At 46.2% G+C, this 21941-nt stretch overlaps 1 long non-coding RNA gene across 3 annotated transcripts in view; it reads right to left on the minus strand.

Annotated features, from left to right (window-relative positions):
* Nucleotides 1–21941, minus strand: part of LOC309667178 — a 139285-nt gene that overhangs the window by 41613 nt on the left and 75731 nt on the right. For 2 of the 3 annotated variants that reach the window (XR_014267587.1, XR_014267588.1), the window contains exon 1: nt 15747–17538. This is a non-coding gene — a long non-coding RNA (uncharacterized lncRNA). Of the gene's footprint in view, nt 1–15746; nt 17539–21941 lie in introns of those variants that run through there. The other variant, XR_014267586.1, reaches the window with a different exon arrangement.

A 21941-nucleotide genomic window follows, 5' to 3' on the forward strand; every position in this document is an offset into this window, starting at 1 on the left:
TGGTAACTTTCACTCATCATACTCATGATATCAGTTTTAGTCTTTAATTCCCTAGGAGACTAAGCTGCAAGGGGCAGAGACTGTGTCCATTTTTCTCATTCATGTTTCCTTAGCACTCAGGCCTGCTGAGGGATGGCCAGTGGGCACCAACGAACATTTGGAGAAGAAAGCGCTGGATCCTTGATGTCTCCCGCTACATGAATAAGGTCTTGGAGACAATGAGGAAGCAGGTGGGTATGCAGGCAGACAACATCAGAGCAGTGAGACCGATGGTGATGAGGAAAGAGCGTGGAAAGGGGAATTTCCAAGGGAAATAGCACCCCAATGGGTAGATAGAAGCCTGCAGAGCAGCAGGGCGAGACCATCCTAATTAAAGTCATGCTGATAAGGGGAAGTAGGATGAGACACTATCATGGGACAGTGAGTTTGTAGATACCTATTTGCTTGGCTGCGCTGTTTAGTTGAGAATGGAGTGGAAAGTCCCAGGTGACATTTTCTAATACAGATGCATTTTGAGGATAAGCATTTATAACTTAATCAAAGAGTTTCTAACATGTGCGTGATGTGTATCATGGATAAAATTAAAGACGTGGTGTGGGCTTGTCATGGATCATTCTGTGATGTAATTTAAGGTGTGTGATGTACACGCTACCGTCACGTGTTAAAACCTTAGAAGGAAATGGGACCTAGCACTGCTGAAAAATTCATAGGCAGGGGCAGAGAAGCATCACTCTCTATAAACTCTCTGTGGCAGGAGATTTTTCTGTGCTGCCAAACAGTGCATGTCACCTGGACACGGAAGTCAAGAACAAAAAATGAAAGGTTCATTTTTAAAAATTTAACAAAAATGTGTTGGACACTTAATTTATGCCATTTCTGGGACTTCCTAAGTCTGTGATCTCATTTAACTTCTTTGCGCCTCAGTAAAATTGGGATAATAAGGTCTGTTAGGAAGAGCAAATAGATAATAATACATTGAGGGTCTCAAAAACAGTGCCTGGTCCAATATAAAGAGTTAGCTGTTATTATTTTCTAATGTTTCTAATGTGTATTAGTTTCTAATGTTTCTAATGTGTCCTTTCTAAGAACTGAGGTTACAGTTGTGAAGAAGACAGATGGGACTCTCATGAAGCTTCTATACCAGTTAAGGTGGAGGCCAATTAGTAAGTAAACTAGTGAACAAGGTCATTTCAGAGAGGGACAGATGCAAAGAAGGTGATGGGGTGGGGCATTCCTGTGGGCAGAGGCCACTTTCAAAGGAGCCGACAGGAAAGGCCTCTTTGAAGAGGCGACATTGGAGCTGGAACCCGAACAGTGGGAGACAGGAGAAGAATCCTAGCAAAGGCAGTCCAGGCCAGATGCACAGCAAGTGCAAAGGCCCTGAGGCAGAACTGAGTTGAAGTGTGAGAGGCAGGAAAATGCAGCGTGCCTGGGGTATGGTGAGAGAGGAAGAAAGTGGTATGAGATGAGATCAGATGTGATGAGATGGAGAAAACCATCAGCACCAGGCTGGACTGACCAAGGAACAAATGGCCAGAATCATGATGGAACATTCCTGCTTGTAGGAGACTACAGTTCAGCAGAGTGTGACCCTAAGGTACCCAGGAGCCAGGGCCCTGAGCTTAGAGGAAAGAACGGCTGAGGCAGAGCCTTGCCACGGGTCTTGGCCTCCAAGGAACCATGGTCTCAAGAAGGCAGGGCTTCTCTGCTGGCCACCAATCTCCCTCCCTACCTGTTACAGGAAATAAAGCGAGTTGCTTAACCCGTGTCCATTCCCTCTCCCTTCCTTATTGGCACAAGTTTGATTTTGCTCATGGCAGCAACAGTCCATCCCCAAGTGAAACCGGATTAGTCTAACCCAGTCAAAACCAGCCTGCAACTTGAAGCCTGTGGTAAAGGGGTGCTTAGAAGCCCAGCCCCAGGGAAGCTTCTCTCTTAGGTCTGAGAACCAAAACCATCTCTCCTCCACACCCAACCTAGACACAAAACTGCAACTACTCCCTGGGGTCTACACTCACATAACTTAGCTATCCCACTGTCTTCCTTAGAATGACTGTACTTTTCCAGGACTGTCTCACCTGAGTTTCAAGATTCATGAACTCTTCAGTGGAAAGGATCAACAGTACTCACCCTAAGCTTCTTTCACGCCTTCTCTCAAAATCCTTACCTTGCTGTTTCCACTGATCTTACCTTTAATCAACTTCTAATTCTCAGAAAAATCTGATGTCACCTTCCCTGCCCTGAGATACTGCCCAACCTCTGTCGAGGTGTGTTTTCTGTTATCAAAAGGTGATGTTGGTAATGCTCAGGAAGCCAGCCTTTGACAAGCCTGTCGGTCAGCGGAAACGCTGCCTAATGTAACCTAATGCAAGTAAACACATACAAGTTATAGGTGTATTTCAAAAGCTAAAGATTTCCAAGGGGATAGAGGCCTGATTTAAAGGAGTGCAGGTAAACATGTATCAACTTTTGGATATCCCTCTGAAATTTGTTCAAATGCCTTTTACTAGAAAATCAGTTTATAAATCTAGTGCAGTTTCCAGAAGTTCTCAATTAGAGACCAGAGGCCACAAGTCCGTTTTAAAAAAATATTTTCCTTAATGTTTGAAATCATCCATTATGTAAGCTCTTATCTGTCTTACTAACAAATAAAAGATACTACATAATTAATTGATCTTTATTATTTTCTGTGCTATTAGGATCAGAAAGCATGATAATATCCTATTTTTAAAAAATCATTTCTGTGTTTGGAGTTCTGGACAATGGTTCATTATTATTACCTATATATAATCATTCTTTGGTTGATAAGTAATTCATTAAATTGTTTGATTTAATCAATAGACCAGGCTCCATGGTCAATGGACTTAGCAGGTTTTACATTTCTTTGTAAAATGAAGCAAATTGTCACCTACTGTTCTGTGAAAACAAAAAATTCAAGAGAGAAGTCTTGACAACTGCTTTTACAATATGCAACAAACTCACATCATTGAGTGTTTTACTCTGCGAGGCAGACTCACGAGTGAGGGCCTGGGGTGAGGGAGAAAGCACGGGAGACTGTGGGCCGAGGTGCAGTCCTGGGGCTACCGCTAACCAGGGGCCAGAACCCAGGCAGGCGACAAGCACATTATTTAGATCATCTTATCACCAACACTCTGTGAACTAGGTACATGCTACTTAATGTGCCTTTACTGAAGAAAAAATTTAGGCACAGAGAAGTTAAATAATACACAGAAGATCACACAGCCTAGTAAGCGCCAGGACCAGAATGCAAGCCGAGGCCATCTGTCACAGCCTCTATGAAATAACACCTGTTAGTGGAGGTGCCCTGGCAGAGGCAGAGGAGAACAAGAGAGAGCCAAGTGAGGCAAGGCTGGGAGCCTCTGGGGAGCCGGTGAGTAGGCTGGGAGGATCGTATTACACATTGCATCAAACTCGAGGCCAAACTCGAGGAGCAGAGATAAGATCCTCCCTTGTTTCCAGCTGTGAGACTTGGGCCAGACCCAGAAGCTGCCGCCCTTTCCTGTAGCAGTCCCATCTTGAACATTCAATGTCAAGGAGGTCTCGTTAATAATGCAGGCTTGTAACACAGAGCAGGATGGCAGTTTTGAAGAGATGCCTGCCATTGCCCACCTCCCCTCTCTGAACACGGGCAGAGGGAGAATGACAGCAAGACATCCAAGATGCTAGATGAGCTGAAGGTAGCCAGCCAGAGAGTGGGCTGTGGATTCCATTAGGATGTAGTGAAGAATAAGGTCCAAGGAGATCGAAAAGCTGAGGACATGAGGATGTGGCAGAGATTGCAGAGACATGTCAGTCAGAAACGGGCTGCCTACTGAAATGAATTAAAAGAAAAAGGCAGAATAGAGAGAGCAGTAGGTAAATACGGGGGAAGGAACATGAAGAAAACAGTGTGAAAACAGACGATCAGGGATCACAAGAGGTGATGTTGTAATGGAGCAGGACCTTAAGGGGCCTTAACGGGACAGACCCCCCCCCCCCCGCCCCAGGTCCTCTGCCTGCCTCTTGTCTGTAGAAAACCCTCAGTTAAAGAATAAATTTAATCAGAGAAGTGAGAAAATACAGAGGCAAAGGGAAACAGTCAAATAAGACAAAATGATAATAGTTTAGCCATCAAACAAAGTCAAGGACATTTAGTTCCTCCTCAAGGGCTATAGATAATATTCTGAGCCACGTCCTTTGAGCTGTTTTGCAGATACTGAAACCCGCACCAGGTGGAAGAAGTTAACTACATGATGACCAGACTGTAGCCATGACATAAGCTGCCACAATTCTGAGAACTGGCTTCAAGGAGATGGGAACAAACCGATCCTGGAACCGAAGACTAACTGTACTTAAAACCATCAAGATGTTGCTGCTCAGACCACGGCATGACCGATTTCAAGATGACTGTCAGAGCTGACTGCGCTATTCTGCATGTAGCCCCTCCCTCCACTTATACACCCCTAAAACTCCCCTTTGAAAGCTCTTGCCCCCTGAAGCATAGGGGGGAGTTGGCTTTTGGTCATGAGTCTACCTTCTCCCCAGATTGCTGGGCTCCTGAAAAAGCAAACTTTCCTTTCCTACCAACACTTGTCTCTCGATTATTGGCTTTTGAGCAGCAAGCAGCCAGACCTGAGTTTGGTAACAATTCCTTTGAGGGGAAAAAATAATTACTTGGAGATGAAAGTTATTAGGACAGAAAAGAACCCCTAAGTGGGGTCTGCTTGTGTGTGACATGGTTCTGACGTGACACGTGCACATGATTATCGGGGAACACTCCTTAGCCCCTGTTGGGAATATGATGGGATGTTTCTGCGGCCAACATCACTGGCCTCATATCTGTGAGGATGACCAAGCTATGCCATGGTCAAGACCATGATGATGTTACTCACCACTGTATCTCCAGGACCCAGCACAATGCCTGGGACGTGGTACGTGCTCAATTAGTATTTCTTGAGTAAAAAAAGGAAAGAAGGAAGGAAAGAAAGGAGGGCAGGGAGGGGAAGTTGTGCCCCAGGGCAGCTATGCCTGGCTAGCCAAACTGACCACCTTCAGGAAGGCTACATGCAAATGGCTTCCTGCCTCTTCTTGCCTCCCTGCCTCTTCTTGCCTCTCCACCTCCTCTCCCAACACACATGCAGCAGCTCCATGCCTCCTGCTCAAACTACAAAAGGGGGCCAAACAACCCAGGGCATGCATAGCAAAGCACTAAGGAGGCTTCAGGGAGCCTGTGCCCCCATGCCCAGGTCATCCCAGTGCACTAGATCAGTCTCTATGGCTGCCCTGGCATTGACCTCTGAGCCTTGGGAGTCTTCAAAGCCCAACCCAACCAGTGAGCTGGTTTAAAACACGCTCACAAGTTCTCCACTGCTCAGTAAGCCCAGTGCCACACCAGGAGCTTGACGGGGCCTCCTCTCTTCAGACAAATACTGCCCCTGCTCCCACACTGGGACACCCCTGCTATTATGGTCAAGGGGAAGAGGGCTAAACCTTGTGTTTCAGTCAGCATAGGCTAGTTCATGCTGCAGTAACAACTCCAATAGCTCAGCGACTGAAAAACAGGTGCATTTCTCACTCACACTACCTATTCATCAGTGGTTGGCTGAGGCTTGATCCTCCATCCCTTTCCCTGGGATCCAGGCTAAAAGAGCAACCACCCTGTATCTATGGTAGAGGGAAGAAGAACTGCGGAGGTTCTCACAGTGGCATTTAAATACTTCAGTCTGGAAGTCACACACGCATCAATCACCTTCACGCACGTGCACAGTCATTGACTGGAAGAGTCACTCACACCCTCCCCCGGCCCCCGCCCCAAGGGGTCTGGGAATACAGTCCTGCCACAGGTCGGGAGGGCAGAGAGCTGGAAATAGTGACCCCAGTCTGGAACTGAGCCTTAGACGTGCGACCCAATTAATCCTAAGCCCCTTCCCCTTAGCAAAGTGCCAAGGGCTGGACACCCTCCGCAGAGGAAGTGTGGGAGGCCCAGCCGAGAAGGATGGAGGTGCTTTCTAGTCAAGCCTGATGCACAGGGGGACCCCGTTCCATACTTTCCTATCTGAGGCTCCTCTCCTGCTAGGCAGTCTTAGCTCTCCCGAGGCAGGGACAGCCCAGAGGGGGACAGTGCGGAGGCAGGCCTGCCATCCTGCTGTCCCAGCTGGCGGAGGACGGACTTCTCCACGCTGCACTCCCAGGAAGGGTCCAGTGACAGCAGTAGTGCAGTAAACAACAGCAGCAAAGGGGCAGGCTTGAGGATGCACTTTCTTTTTTAAAAAAAATAGCATGGACGTTTTCCCCTCCCTCATTTCAGAAATCGAGCACCATTGTTCCTTACCAAACAGCCCACATGTCAAAACTGCCGGGATGGGTTTCAGGGGAAGCAGGGTGGACGGGGGCAGGGAGGCAGAAAGGCAAGGGAGGTGTCGGGAGAGAAGCACAGTCAGGCAGGGGGGTGGGGAAGGCAGTGGCAGCGAGCAGACAGGCTTGGCTATGGGGAGAGCGCGGGACATGGAGAAAGAGAAGGTCACAGAGAAAGCGCTCTTATCACATCCCTTCTCAAAGACATCCCAGCGGCTGGAAAGGCGAATTCGCTCTTTACCAACGGTTTCTGCTTCTTCAAAAGTGGATCAGAGGGTCTGTGATTGCGTGAATCAAGAGGAGGACGCACATGGCGCCTGGGCTGAGGATCACCACCCCTGGGACAAGGCCAATGCAGAACACTTAAGGCTTCCAGGAGAGGAAGACGTTTGGAAACCAGAGGTCCCAGGGGAGCTGGTCACTTGCACTGACTCCTATGCCAGGGTAGATAAGAGTGTGGGGTAGCTGAGGAAAACTGAGAGCCAGATGTCTTAAAAATATCAAATGAAGCTCCGTCTAACTTTTGGTCTAGACCTCAAAAGAGCTGAACCAGATGACTTCTGCCAGATCTTTTGGTTTGGGGGTTTTGTTCTGTTTTGTTTTTCTGTGTTTGTCCTATGAAAAGCTGGGTGGTCGCAGCTTGCCCGGGTTCTGGAACCTTCTGGAACCTACATAACCAGTATGGGCCTCAGAGGGGAGTGGAGAAAGCAGAAATCTCAAAATATAGAGAAAGAAAGAAAAAGAAAAAAAAGGAAGGGAGGGAGGGAGGAAGGAAGGAAGGAAGGATGGAGGAAGGAAGGAAGGGAGGAAGGAATAGAGAGGAAAAGAGAAAAGAAAGGAAAAAAGAAAGACACCACCCCCTTCACTTCTCTTCACTGCCCACACAAAAGCCGGTGACGCTTCGCCACTGCTCCCCAAGTAGCCAGGCTGCACCTCACTAACCGGGGTCATATCTTTCATTTCATTTATTTATTTATTTATTTTTGGCTGCATTGGGTCTTTGTTGCTGTGCACGGGCTTTTCCCTAGTTGCTGCGAGCAGGGACTACTCTTCATTGTGGTGCACGGGCTTCTCATTGGGTGGCTTCTCTTGTTGCAGAGCACGGGCTCTAGGCGCGCGGGCTTCAATAGTTGTGGCACTCGGGCTCAATAGTTGTGGCACTCGGGCTCAATAGTTGTGGCTCGTGGGCTCCAGAGCACAGGCTCAGTAGTTGTGGCGCACAGGCTTAGTTGCTCCGCGACATGTGAGATCTTCCAGGACCAGGGCTCGAACCCGTGTCCCCTGCATTGGCAGGTGGATTCTTAACCGCTGCGCCACCAGGGAAGCCCAGGGTCATTATCTTTCTTGACCTAAGCTGTGCTCTAGGCCCAGTGACAGCAATCAGAAATAATCAGGCTAGATCAAGCCCATGCCATCCTGGAGAACGGGTACAGTGATTTCCGATTTCCGCTGAGGCCTCCCTAGTAACTTTCCCTCTCTGAGCAGGGGAAACACGCGGGCGGCTGCTGAAACACCAAGGGAGGCTCAGGAAAGATGCGCGACTCTCTAACAGAGGACAGCCGGGGGGGTGGTTAGCCAAGAAGGGGGCCGACGGCACAGGGCAGCCAGCAGGGGCGAGGCCGCGACAGGGTGGCTGGGGAATGCTCCCACCGGCGGGGTGAGAAAGCTTCCGTGGCCGTGGAAATCTTGATAAAGAGATGACTCGCCCTGCAGCAGCATCCTGAGGGCTGCCGATCCGCCCACGCGCCCACGGTGGGCAGGCGCGTCCCACGCTGTCATCGTCTAAGTTGGCAGGCACCGGCACACTTAATTACCAGGGAAGCAGAATCAGATCACACTTCCTATGCCAGCTCCTGATTTCATTTGTGTTGTCATTTTTTTTTTTTTTTTTTTTTGGTCCTTTTCCATAACTCAGCTGAATGGATCCAAAAGATGTCCAGAACACTGGGTTATCATCAGGGATACAGAGATGAGGAATTTCATTCATGCATCCTTTCACTGACAGAATAAATATTTATTGAGTGCCTGCTGTATGCCTGGCACTGTGCTTGGTGGTAGGGAGATTCTCATTTTTGTGTAGCGGTTGAGATTTGGACAGCATTTGCCATCCTTTTCTATGTTGTGGAGGGAGGGGCTGTGATATTTGGACACCACAATGGGGCAAACCGGAGGTGATCCCTGCCGAGAGGAGGCCACCTGGCTCCTGGGAGTTGAAGGGATTGGTTGCCATTTCACAGATGGGTTACTCTGCCTTAGAGCTGGGCTTTTGCGTTGTTTCTATTAATGAAGTATAATGTGGTGCCTCTAATCCGGTTCTGGCAATCTCCTCAAATGCCCTCGAGGGAAATCTTCCCTCCCATGGCCTTTTCTTTCTTGTTTGAGCTTTGAGGGCTTGTCAGAAGGGAGTTTGTACAGAGAAATGCTGGCCATTGGGTTAGCCACTTCATGAAGGTAAATGATTTAGCATAATTTTTTCTGCAGTTGGGAATCTCAAGTCAAGTCTGTAGGAATCCTTTAAAGAATAGGTATTCAGACTCTAGTTAGTGTTTCTCATAATCATTAATACAGGATTATTTAGAAAACTGACTGGAATGAATATTCCCAAACTCTTGGTCCTCCTGGACAGAAAAGACTCCCTCTTCTTTGACTGGTGAGACTAGGAAAGCAGCTTTCACAGAGCATATTTCCTATATTAAGAGAAAGAAAGAGAGAGAGAAGAAAGAAAGACAGAAGAAAGGCGGGAAGAAAAAGGAAGGAAGGAAGGAAGGAGGGAAGGAAGGAAGGGAGGAAGGGAGGGAGGGAGGGAGGAAGGAAGGAAGAAAGAAAGAAGGAAAGAGAAAGAAAGGGAGAGAAAGTCCAAACCACACATTCACCAGAGGAGGAGACCAAGGCCCAGGAAGGCCACAAGACTTACCAGGCTCACACAGCCTCACAGAACTAGCACTGGAGTACAGGTGGACTTCCCGCTGCACACCTAAGTTATCTTCTCTCTTTAGCCAAAGACACCAAGGCCTTTGACTTCAGTCACAGGTTTTTAGGGAACACGTAACATACTGGTTTTTTTTTTTGTTTTTTTGTTTTTAATCTATATTGTTGTTGTTTTTTTAAAACTTTATAGCTACTTTATTTATTTATTTATTTATTTATTATTTTTGGCTGTGTTGGGTCTTCGGTTCGTGCGAGGGCTTTCTCTAGTTGCGGCAAGCGGGGGCCACTCTTCATCGCGGTGCGGGGACCGCTCTTCATCGCGGTGCGCGGGCCTTTCACTATCGCGGCCCCTCCCGTTGCGGGGCACAGGCTCCAGACGCGCAGGCTCAGTAGTTGTGGCTCACGGGCCCAGCTGCTCCGTGGCATGTGGGATCTTCCCAGACCAGGGCTTGAACCCGTGTCCCCTGCATTAGCAGGCAGATTCTCAACCACTGCGCCACCAGGGAAGCTCAACATACTGGTTTTTGCTTACCTTTTATTTAGCAATTTTCCAAATGAACTTCTATCAGACCTCTGCTGATTTGCTTTATTTAATTAGAGAGATTCTTGAGGAAGAGAGCCCCAGATAAATATTTTTATCTGGCTAAAGCTAAAGACAATCTTGTTATGGCAAAGCTGAGGTGCTGTGATGAACCCCGTCTGTTGGACTCCTGCTGTCTCCTCGTTGGGGGCAGGACACGTAAAGCAGGCAGCCTGGGAGAGGCAGCTGTAGCACTAATACAGCCCTCACCTTCCTCCACAATAGTGTAGAAGATAACCTTTGGCTGGGAGAGGAGGCAGATGCTTGGGCTAAACCAACATATATAATGACAAGATCTCATCAAAACAAATTATTTCCTTTTCACCATCACCTTAGTAGTCAACTTTTCCATTATTGCCCAGCTTTATCTTTCTGTCAGCATAAAAAAAATACCATCATGAGGTAAAATGTACATGGTATCCACACAAAGGCATACCGTCAGGAGGTTTCACGGCTGTAAACGTGCCCTCGTGTTCCCCCCATTTCCTCCTGCTTGGTGCTTGCATGCGGGTGCCTGGCAACCCGGTGCCTGCTGTGGTAGCTTACCCGGGGGGGCAGGCAAGAGGCAATAGCCCAGGCGAATGCCCCGCAAAAGGGCAGATCCGGCCAAGGACTGTTATCAGATGAGGTGGAGGGGTGTGAGGTGACTCAGACACTGTGAAAAGGCATTATGCATGTATAACCATACTTCCCTTTATCAGAAAGCGTGCCCTTGAAATGCTGCGACTAAACCAAGTTCTGCAAATCCAGTCCTGTGTTCAAGGAGTTGGGAGAAACTTGCTATTCACACGATTCCTATAAAGCATCCTTTATCTACCAAAGCTACCATTTGTTTGTTCATTCATTTGTTCATTTCACAACTATATATTTATTCAGGACTTTGAGCAGGGCACTGGGTCAGGTACTGGGAATATGGGGGAGGCGGGGAGATAAGACTTTTCCTGTGCTTGTGAGCTTCAAATCATTACACAAACATTACCAGAGAAATACAGGTGTGCTAATTGATTTTTTTTTTTTTTTTTTTTGCCAAAATGGGTCTTCAGAAATATCTGCTTATCAGCAGACTAGTGACTAAATAGAACTGTGTTCTGGGGCACCTGCCCCCTCTTCCCTGACCCATCCACGGCAGTTTGTTCCTCCAGGGCAGGATTTCCAACCTCTTTCCCCAAATGTTTTAGTTTTAGTTTTGCTTTGATCCAAATCTTTTCTTGCCAGCCTATGTGAAGTACAATGTGATCTGTCAGCTTGAATCCCAAGCGCATCTGGGAAAATGACCCTTGGAAGAGAGAGAGTCGCTTTGGAGATAAGAGCACCTAGTTTGGGAATAAAGATCATTTGAAACGTCTCATTAACACATAGGTCTCTGCCTGCTTATGGTCAGGTACCTAAGAGAGTGACAAGAGAGCAATTAGCAGCAGGTGGAAAGATCAAGCACCAAGGCTGATCTGGCTGCTGCGCTGCCGAGTGTCTGATCTGTCACCAGCGGAAACCAACATGAGGACCTGATATGATACCATCCCTGGAGGAAAAAACCAGCCACTTAGTCGAAAGCTGATTTCACCCCCGGGGTGGTGTAGGGCAGTAGTTTGTCCCTGCTGAGATTGATACGGGTGAGTCTTCCTACCCACAACGCCTTGGCCTGCCCCACCATCTGACACCTTCCAGAGTGTCTGATTTGCAGACTTGAGATCACACAACCCATCTCCTCTGACCCAGGGACCCACTTTACAGCCAAGGAGGTGCCACGATGGCCCACGACCTCAGGATCCAGTGTCCCTTCCGTACACTGCACAGTCTGGAGGCTGCCAGCTGGGGAGGGTCAGAAAGGCCTCTACAGGGCCCACATTCTGTGCCAGTTTTGGCACAAAGTCTTCCTTTAAGATGCACAGTATACCTTGGACACTTCGAATAGGGGGCAGAAGTGGCCCCTCTTCTCACATATCTAAGTGGTCTAAGTCACTTATCTAAGTGACCTGATTGGGAGCTTTGTGCTTCTTATTCCTTAAAGGCACAATAACCGGATGCAATCAGAGCCTGACAAAAACCTGGTCACCGGACAGACTAGGATTCTTGGGCGGCGGGGGGATCTCAGGGTTACCCCACAGGACCAGCAACCTAGACCAGCAAAACTGCCATCTGAGACGGTGAGCATCAATCTTGCCTCAGGGGGCTTCCCTGGTGGCGCAGTGGTTGAAAATCTGCCTACCAATGCAGGGGACACAGGTCTGAGCCCTGGTCTGGGAAGATCCCACACGCCACAGAGCAACTAAGCCCATGTGCCACAACTACTGAGCCTGCGCGTCTGGAGTCTGTGCTCCGCAACAAGAGAGGCCGTAATAGTGAGAGGCCCGCACACCGTGATGAAGAGTGGCCCCCGCTTGCCGCAACTAGAGAAAGCCCTCGCACAGAAATGAAGACCCAACACAGCCATAAATAAATAAATAAATAAATAAATAAATTAAGAAAAAATCATGCCTCAGGGTAGCATCAGGGACTGTAGTTTGTCCAACCAACCTCCCTGTTGTACATCTTTTTTTTTTTTTTTTTTTCATTTAAAGGAATTGAGAGAAAACCAGCTGAGTGTGAAGTAAGCCATCACCTTGAAGAATCAGCGATGGGCCAGAGTGAATTTAATATGAAGCGTGAGTGGATTTGAGCAATGTAAGAGGTGGATGGGGGCCAAGGCTGCCGGTGCCTCATCCGTAGGCCTTCAGGGCCCATGTGCCCTATGCACACCCGGTGCCTCTTACTGCAAGCGCCTGCTGCCCGGAGCTTTGTCTGGACTTCGGGGGTGCTTGACCTTGCGCAGGGCAGGCCAGGGGCGCTGGGGAATTGATGCACTTGGGAACAGGTCTCATTAAAGCACAGCAGGCGGTATGACTGGGAAAGGGGTTTGGAGAACATATAACAGAGAAACCTAGCGCCCAGGAATGGCCTCTCTGAGACGTGAAGGATGAGCGGGGGTCAGCCAGACAAAGAGAAAGAAGAAGAGTGCTGACAGGCACAGAGATAAAGGGAGGCCATCGTGCATACAGGGAAACGGCAGGAGCACAGAATGGACAGAAACAGGCAGGGGTTATACCAGAAGGGTCTTAGCATCCTTGTTTTGGAATCTCAGTTATTTCCTAAGAGCAACAGAAACCCACTGAAGGTTTTTTTTCACAGAAGGTGACAAGATCCAACTTACGTGTTGGGAGATTACTCTGGCATAGTATGGAGAAAGGTTTTGAAAGAACAAGGCTGGAGACTGGGAGACCAGGATTCCTTCTGGCATTTGGATATATGAGTCTGGTGTACAGGGACATGGTGTGACTAATGATACAGTAATTAAAGCCCACTGTACAGGGCATAAGATGTTCCAAAGGGAATGTAAAAAATGAGAAGAGCGGACAGCCCAGGCCTAAGCCCCGTGGACACAAACATTGAAGGAAAAGGTAGGGGCAGAGGAGACCCCAAAGAAGACCAAGGAAGAATAGCCAGAGAGGTACATGAAAAACTGAATAGGATGGCAGCTAGGGAACCCTAAGGGAGAGAGTATCTGGCCAGCAGCATCTAATGTTGTTAAGAGGATAAGCGAGATTAGTCTCATTCACTGCTTCTGACAAAATAAAATACAACCTTTTAGGAAAATAATTGGAGGTGTACCTCGAGCACAATAACCCGACTCCTGAGAATTTATTCAGAGGAAATAATTCAAGTGGAGGGAAAAAAACCTACTTATGTAACTATGATGATATTATTTATAATGGTAAAACAAACAGATAGTAAAAAACCTTTCATGCCTCTGATAGAGAATTGACTCAGAAAATTATGAGCCATAAACTTAATGAAATATTTTGCAACCATTAAATATTATAATTATGACTGCCATGACACCACATTAAAATGTATATAAAATAGCATCAAGTGAAAAAACAAAATGCAAGATTCTATGTAAAAAGTAAAATATGCATAAGGGTAAAGATGGAAAGAGCATGGAAAATATAAATACTTCAAATGTTAGAGAAGTAGAATTGTGAATTTTAAAAATTATTCCCAGTATTATTGTTATACTCTTTATAGACAATAAATTACAATCAGGAAGGGAAAAGAAAAACATACTACAGAGCAACTTTACAATAGGTAGAAAAACCTCGTACAATGCCAAACAACTTGCTGTCTGTGTAAGGATGAGAAAACAAAACATAAATGTTGCCACCTATAGCAGGGTTTTGTGGAAGTGTTTATTGCTTTCTGGACCAAAGAGGGTCAGACAACCGAATAGATACTTAATGCTCATCTAGAGAGAATAAATGTCCAAATAACCCTTAGTGTGAAAACTGTTTACTCTTGGAAGCCATGAAAATAAAAGGAAATTAAGTTAAATGCAGCCTGATAGTCACTATATTCATAATATTCACTATAAATTCTACACACTCTCCCGCTTACAGGGAGGAGCAAGGGAATTCACATCTTTTGAGGACCAACACGTGCCAAGAATGCTGCTGGTCACTTACACACAATGGTGCGCACCCCCGAGGGAGCGTGAGGACGCCTGCATCTTCTTACGTTCTCCAGTCAACAAGCATCAAAATCCCCAGAGTCTGCTCCTGCTTTGTTCACCCCCTCTCAGCTCCCAGTGGAGAATTCAGTGAATTTCAGTAACCACCTTGTACAACTGGACAAGAGTGGAGACGTGGCTTTGTTTCCCCAGCTTACTAAATTTCAAAGTCACCTCTTCCCTTTCCATTTCATCTCCTCCTTTCTCTCCTCTTAGCTCTGCCATCATAGTTCTGAAATTCATTCATGCGTGAGCCTAGGGCTGAATCTCTGTTGTGTAATGTTCCTTTATTCTAGTAGCTAATCTTCTTTTCATCTCACCCACATACAGCATTTGAGCTCCATGCCTACTACAACATTGTGGAACGTCGGGGCACTCCCTTCTAGTTGACTTCTAAGGAGGATTTCATTTCATCCCTTGATAATCACATCCTGGGTTTATTCACTTTTCTAATAATTCTATTAGAATGTTTATAAGATGACGTGCTTTTAATTGTTTCCCTCACCTCAAAGGTACAGAGAGTAAGTTTCTCTAATGGTTTTGTAACTCCCATCCTTTATTTTTTATTGCTAATGGACTCTCCAGTAATATAAAATGACTGATGAGTGCAGTCAGAGAAAAGCAGAAAAATCAATACCTGCCCAGACTCCACGTTAGTTAAAAGCAAGTGAGGAGCTGAGGCTGGCAGACAATAGAATTTTCTCTGGCTCTTAAGTATCTGAAAGAAGAAAAAATTAGCTCAGATGGGCTGTAGAGCTCTCAACAAAGGAGACTTTTCTTTATAAACACAGGGTGTTGGAACAAGAGAATAATACCAAGGTAGGTTGGGTGTTCCTTAGACATCTGTTGTGCTCACTGTCTCCAGTAGAGGGCAGTGGTAGACGCAGACACTGACCCCAGGCACCACCAAACCAGCGCTGCCTCTCCTGAGCGCCTCTCCTCCCCTCCCCTTGCAATAGAAGGTCATGCTGCGGTGACTCGGACCAAATCCAAACCACACCCTTGCGCAGATGTGGTCATCGTTAGCAGAGCCTCAGAGACTGCAAGTTCTTATTTGATAAACTAGGGTCCGCACAGCAAACGTACTAGGCATTGTACACGCATCACCTCGAGTCGTCACAACAGCCCTATGATATGGGTACTATGATCATCATCATCTCCATTTACAGATGAGAAAAATGAGCTTGGTCCGCTTTCCCAAGGACACCCAGCCAGTGGATAGAGCTGATATTGGAAGTGGTTCCAGTCTGCAACCCAAGAGCCCAGCCACCATGCTATGAATGGCTGGCCTTACAACCTGTTCTGTTCACATGCACCATTTATTATCTTACTCTGGGAACTTACTTGACAGCAGGAACCTTAGGTAACTCATCCTTTCATCCACTCACAGCTAGCAGAGGGCTTTGCACATGGTAGGTGGTCAGTAAATAAGTCTGATTCATCATTCAGAAGTGCTTTAGTGTGTCTTTTGATGGTATTGTGATGGGTGGAATAGGTTCAACATATTCCTCAGTTTGTCTTCATTCACGATCTAAGGCAGCGGACAGCAATGACACAGATGAACCTGTTGAAGACACAGACAAGTGAGAAATAAACTTGAACTAATACCCACCTGGATGCAGTATTTAGGTTACAAATATAAACCAAGGACAAAAGGCTAAGGTGATCTTCTATGCTTGTTTCTTTAACCTTCCCACTCTGCTACTCCCAGGTTTCTTAAAAACTTCCATGAAAGTCCAGATTAATTACAACTTTGGATCACTGTCTCCAGAATTTTCTGCCAGCTGCCACCCCCAGAGCAGAGTGGGTGTGGGTGGATTTCTGCTCCCAGAAATCTTTTCCTTTCAAGATTTCAGCCAACTACCCCTGTCCTGGTATCACTCAGAGTTTAGTACCACTCATCCCAGAGCACTCGCCCTCATCACCATTCCTATCAAAGGCAATGAGACTGGGACTTCCCTGGTGGCACAGTGGTTAAGAATCCGCCTGCCAATGCAGGGGACATGGGTTTGATCCCTGGTCCGGGAAGATCCCACATGCCGCGGAGCAACTAAGCCTCTGTGCCACAAATACCGAGCCCGTGAGCCACAACTACTGAGCCCACGTGCTGCAACTACTGAAGCCTGCGCACCTAGAGCCCGTGCTCTGCAACAAGAGAAACCACAGCAATAAGAAGCCCATGCACCGCAACGAAGAGTAGCTCCCACTCGCCACAACTAGAGAAAGCCCGCGCACAGCAACGAAGACCCAATGCAGCCAAAAATCAATCAATCAATAAATAAAAATTTTTTTAAAAGGCAATGAGACTAAATCCATGCTTATCTATAATTTCTCACCCTTGTTAGGACTATGTAGATAAGTACGTTTTAATGTGTCTACATGTCACTCCTTTTATCACCTCTATTACTAGCAGGGCTTTTATACTAATTAATTAATACAGCACTGTAGCCTTGATGGTTAACTAAGGTAATCATGGATAGAATCAGGACATATTTTTATACTTTAAAGAATTAAAGAACATTATATTGTAATGATGTCTAAGAGCTCGAGAGTAGAGAATTAAATGACTTTCTCAAACTGGGGCTCACAGATGATTTCTCAGAGGTCCTAGAGCTCTCTGGGAGAAACTTTTGTGTTGCATTTTTATTATATTTCATGAAAAATTAATATAAGCATATTGTGGGTTATGGTTACCTTTGAGAGGCTGTAGAACATAGTGGTTAAGCAGACTGCCTGTGTTTACATCCCGACTTTGCCTTTACTGGCTGTGTGACCTTGGAAATACTCAGCACCTCAGTTTCCTCATTTGTACAATAAGGCTACTTCATAGGGTAATAGTAAGGGTTACATGGATTGAAACATATAAAGCACTTGGAGCAGTGTCTGGTACACAGTAAGGACTTTATACATGTTAGTCATTATTTTAATTATTACCAAAAAATGCCTTATGATTTCAAGGTTTGTGTTTGCCTGTGTATTTATAGTCACATAGTAACCAATACTACTTGAACTTCAGAGCTAAGAGGGGGAAAAAAAGGAGCCTGGATACATAAATGATGTGTTCACATGTACTGAAGTCCAAATGCTATCACAATATGCTATACGGTGGTGGATTTTTTTAAAATTAATTAATTAATTAATTAATTAATTATTTTGGCTGTGTTGGGGTTTTGTTTCTGTGCGAGGGCTTTCTCTAGTTGCGGCAAGCGGGGGCCACTCGTCATCGCGGTGCGCGGGCCTCTCACTATCGTGCCCTTTCTTGTTGCAGAGCACAGGCTCCAGACGCTCAGGCTCAGTAGTTGTGGCTCACGGGCCCAGTTGCTCCGCGGCATGTGGGATCTTCCCAGACCTGGGCTTGAACCCGTGTCCCCTGCATTGGCAGGCAGGTTCTCAACCACTGCGCCACCAGGGAAGCCCCGGTGGTGGATTTTTAGGAGCGAAAAGGAGTGGGAGAGTTGAGTCATTCCCAAAAGCTTGCAGTGGTAGAGAAACACTGAACTCAAAAGAATGTGTATTATAGTGGAAAACACCATATTCCATGGCAAGAGGCATTATGTGCTCAGCAAAATCTCATCTGTCAGTATGAATTAATGGTGTGAATTTAAATTTTCTTTACATTTACTTTTATTTTTACTTAATTTATCAATTTTGTTTTAGAATTGTATAAGAGCTTTAAGCAGGAGTTTATGTCTCCTTTTTGTTTTACATATATAAATAACATTATTCTAGATTAATACTGGGACTCCAGAGGATTTTTTTTCTTTGAAAGAATTTCTAAACTTCCCAAGCTTAAAAACACTGTGCCTAATTGTTCTAACAGCCTTGCCCTTTGGTTTGGCTGGTGGACCAGCAATGAACCAAGCTCATTTAGGTCCAAGTTTTGCTCTGCCTCTAATATTCCCTCCTATTCATGTGACATTGGAAGCATATATATCCCCCAAATACCGTAACCACTCCCTTATTGTTATTATTTACTTACTTAACTTCAAAGTCTCTTAACTTTTAATGTTTAAAAATGTTCTCAAGGCTTAGAATAGCTTGTCCTACACTAGTGTGTAGGACTATACTATAGTCACATATATAAATAAAATATATTTCTTCAAATATGCAAACACACACAAACAAAGCAGCAAGCAGCAGCACTGTAGAGCATGGTCCTGACGAAATAAAGAGTCATCTGCACAGCCAGCAGCCCCTATGCTTTCCATGAGGAGAATTCAGTGAGGAAAGCCCCTGAAAAGACTTGACCTCCAGCTCCAAGTGGTGTGAGAGTTTGGCCAGAGTTGGGCTGAGGTAACAAGTCCAAGGTCACAGCCACTCTGGGGACTTCCTCATGCTTCACAGTTTGCCTTCACTTGGAAGGCCCCCAGCAATATAAAGGGATGGTCCACCTCCATTTTTTCCTATACCTTTGTGCTTTCTCTAATTCTCCTACCATGCATGCATACCGAGTGTTCCGGTGCTGCAGAGGAAGAATTGTATTTACAGAGGCCATGAGGTTTTAATTAACTGGTCTAAATTGTTGAATAAATGCCTGCATCCCTAGGGATCAAACCCCAGCTGAACAAGAGGAAAGAAGCTAAGTGTATCAACTGAGACAAATTCCTAGGAGTAATGTCTAATTAGTGGCTCTTTCTCTACCCAAGAAGCAAAGGACTATTGACGTCACCCTAAAATTTAAGAGTTTTCATGAGATCTTGAAGGTAGATGTATGATCAGTCATTTTCAACATGAAGAATGCAAGGCAGGGGTGCTATTCAAATTAGTTCACAACTGGGAGGAAAAGGGGTTCCAACAACCAAGCCAGTTGCCCTGAAGGCCCAGCTACACCAGGTGTTAGCCGTTTGGCTGCTACATCCTGGGGGGTGGTCCAGGAGGTCCCAGAGGAGGGCAAGGGAGGGATACGCAAGGGGCTCAGAGCACAGCGATTTACCAGCCAATGGAGAAATATTACACTATTTTATAATAGCTACGACTATAGCAATGTTTGCTGGCTAACTGTCAGCTTGAATTTACCACTCCTTGGGTCCCAAGCTGGGGAAACAAAGAGGCTGGTCGTCAGCCTTACCTCAGGTTAGGAGTTTAGAAATTTGCTTATTTTCCATTAGGGCATGAGGACAGGAGCACCTTTCAACACGAGGCAGTTATGACTAATTGAGTAAAGGTGAAGAAGGAGACCTCAACGTGGGGAGGGGGTGGGAGTGTCAGAACCTATCTCATTTTGAAGACAAGATCTTAGATTTCCGCTGGTGTGTCATCACTCCTGGACAGATGGTGGGTTTTAAACCACATTCGAAATGTACAGTTAGTGTTTCAGTGAAGGTTTCCTCTTAGATGGGAATCAAATTCCAAAGCATTTGCTTGGTGGGTTTTTTTAAACGCATGTTCTCTAGCTAATATCAAGCCAGTCACAAAAAGAAATGCTCATCGATCAATGGAGGATGTAGACCCGTATTTTTCTGGGGTCGTTTTAATTTGCTGCCGGCCTAGGGCATACTGTTTTTTCACCTCTTCTGCCAACACAGCCATTTTAGGTAGAAAGGGAGAAGTCAGTATACTCATGAAAGGGAGAAGCCAAGGTAAGCTTCTGTGTGAAAGCAAAGTCTGTGCTTTTATGAATGGCAGGGTGGGTGTTCCAAAGATAATTGCTTTTTGATCTGAGTGATTGAAGGAAATGACTTTTCTGAACGAACCTTGCACGGAATTCAGTCAGTCAGGGCACAATTTCTTTCACATGCCACAGTTCACCCATCAATCCCACCCCCAGATCCCCCGCTTCCCGTGTGGACTCTGCTTGGTGCGCAGAACAGCCCACACCCGCTTTCCAACCACCATCAAAGAGCAACAAAGGAGAACAAACAAGCTCTCACCATCTCTGAAGCTGTAAACTAAAATCATTATCCCCATTCCCTTGTCGCCTACAGAGTTTTCAGTCCAGGCAAAGTTTTTATGCTTTTTTAAATGAAGTTCTTCGAGGCAGGATGTTTGAAGCAGTCATCCAAGCTTGTCATTTAATGGAAACTGTGTGCAGGAAATTGCCAAGATGGAGATATTTGAGTCAAGCAGCCCTCTAACTGGGGGGAGGGAAGTGAAGCAAATTCTCCCGTCTACATCTTCTGAGTTCTATGGGGGAGGGTTATTAAGAAGACCAGTCCCCCTCCCAGAGGATGGGGGATTGGGAACACCGGCTTTAGTGTGGAAAATCTCTCTCTCTCTCTCTCTCACACACACGCACACACAGACACGCACACACACACACCCCAAATTGCAGTTTGTCAGAGCTACACATCACCACCTCTCCCCTACTCCCACTCCCTGGGAGAGAAGGAGGAGAGCGCAGCTCAAAAGCAGTGCCTAAACCCAGGTCTAAGAATAAACTGGACCAAATCTTTCTGGTGACTGTAATTGTCAACATTTATGATCCGAGAAACAGGTTTAATTGTCTTCTGGAAAATGGGTGGTCTTGTGTTGTCACCTAGACAAAACGACAGCTGTCTCATGCCCTTATCTGGGCTCAGCTTTGCCAAACATTGTGTGTGCTAATTAGCAGGTCCTCACAGCCGCCCTGTGAAGGCAGGTGAGGGGCCCATTCAGCGGCCCTGGGAGGTGGGAGTGAAAAGCTGGCACTTTGTGGCCACCACCCCTCCTTCCATGGCAGCCAACGTGCCCAGCTGAAGGGCTCCCCTGAGCACTGAGCCCGAGCAGGGGAATTGTGTGTTCTGACATCCTTTGCTAATGACCCCAGATGCCATGCCATTAAAAAACCCTATAGCTTTTTCCTCTGATAGCAGTTTTGAAAGGAGAGAAAGGGAAATGGGTGTTAAGTGAATGCCTCTTCTATACCAGGCAGTGGCTGATTTAATTTTCCCCAGAGCTATTATACCATTTTCCAGATGAGGAAACTGAGGCTCACAGAGAGAGAAGATGGATTAGGAAAAGGGGATTAGGTTAGAGAGGAGAAAGGGCACCTCCCATCCCTACCACCAAAAAACAAAAACAAAAACCAACTCTGAGGTCCAGGCAACTCACACTGACCGGACCAAAAGTACCGTTTTCCTAGTAGCACCAACCAAATCTAGGCTGGCACACAGAAGGTGGTGGCGACCTCCCAGGATCTCCGCCCCGTCCTTTATCCAGTAGATTCTAATCCTAAAGGGAACCAGTGACTGTCATAGTCTACCTGGCATGGCTCTCACCAGTCCTGCTCCTTCCTTACACCTCTCCAGGTGATTTCTCTGTCTTGTCCCATTTCCCTTCTTAATTACAGGATCCCTCACCCCACGAAATCCAATCCCTAGCTGATTACTTGCCTGGCAGACAACTTTTAAGTACTCTCCATGGCAGTCTGTAAAGCCAGAATAGTAACCCCCAACACTCACACCTGGAGATTTTGCACAGTAACTTGTCAGTGGTTTGGAAAACATTAACCCCACCATAAACGCGCAGATAAAACCCTGTCTTCCCTCTCAGTTCTTTTTTTCTTAACTCAAGCACAAATCTTCCTGCCCACTAGAAAGCTGATATTTTCTTTTCGATAAC

The sequence above is a fragment of the Balaenoptera physalus genome (genome assembly GCF_965194825.1).
Source record: "Balaenoptera physalus genome assembly, chromosome: 9".
NCBI lineage: Eukaryota > Metazoa > Chordata > Mammalia > Artiodactyla > Balaenopteridae > Balaenoptera > Balaenoptera physalus.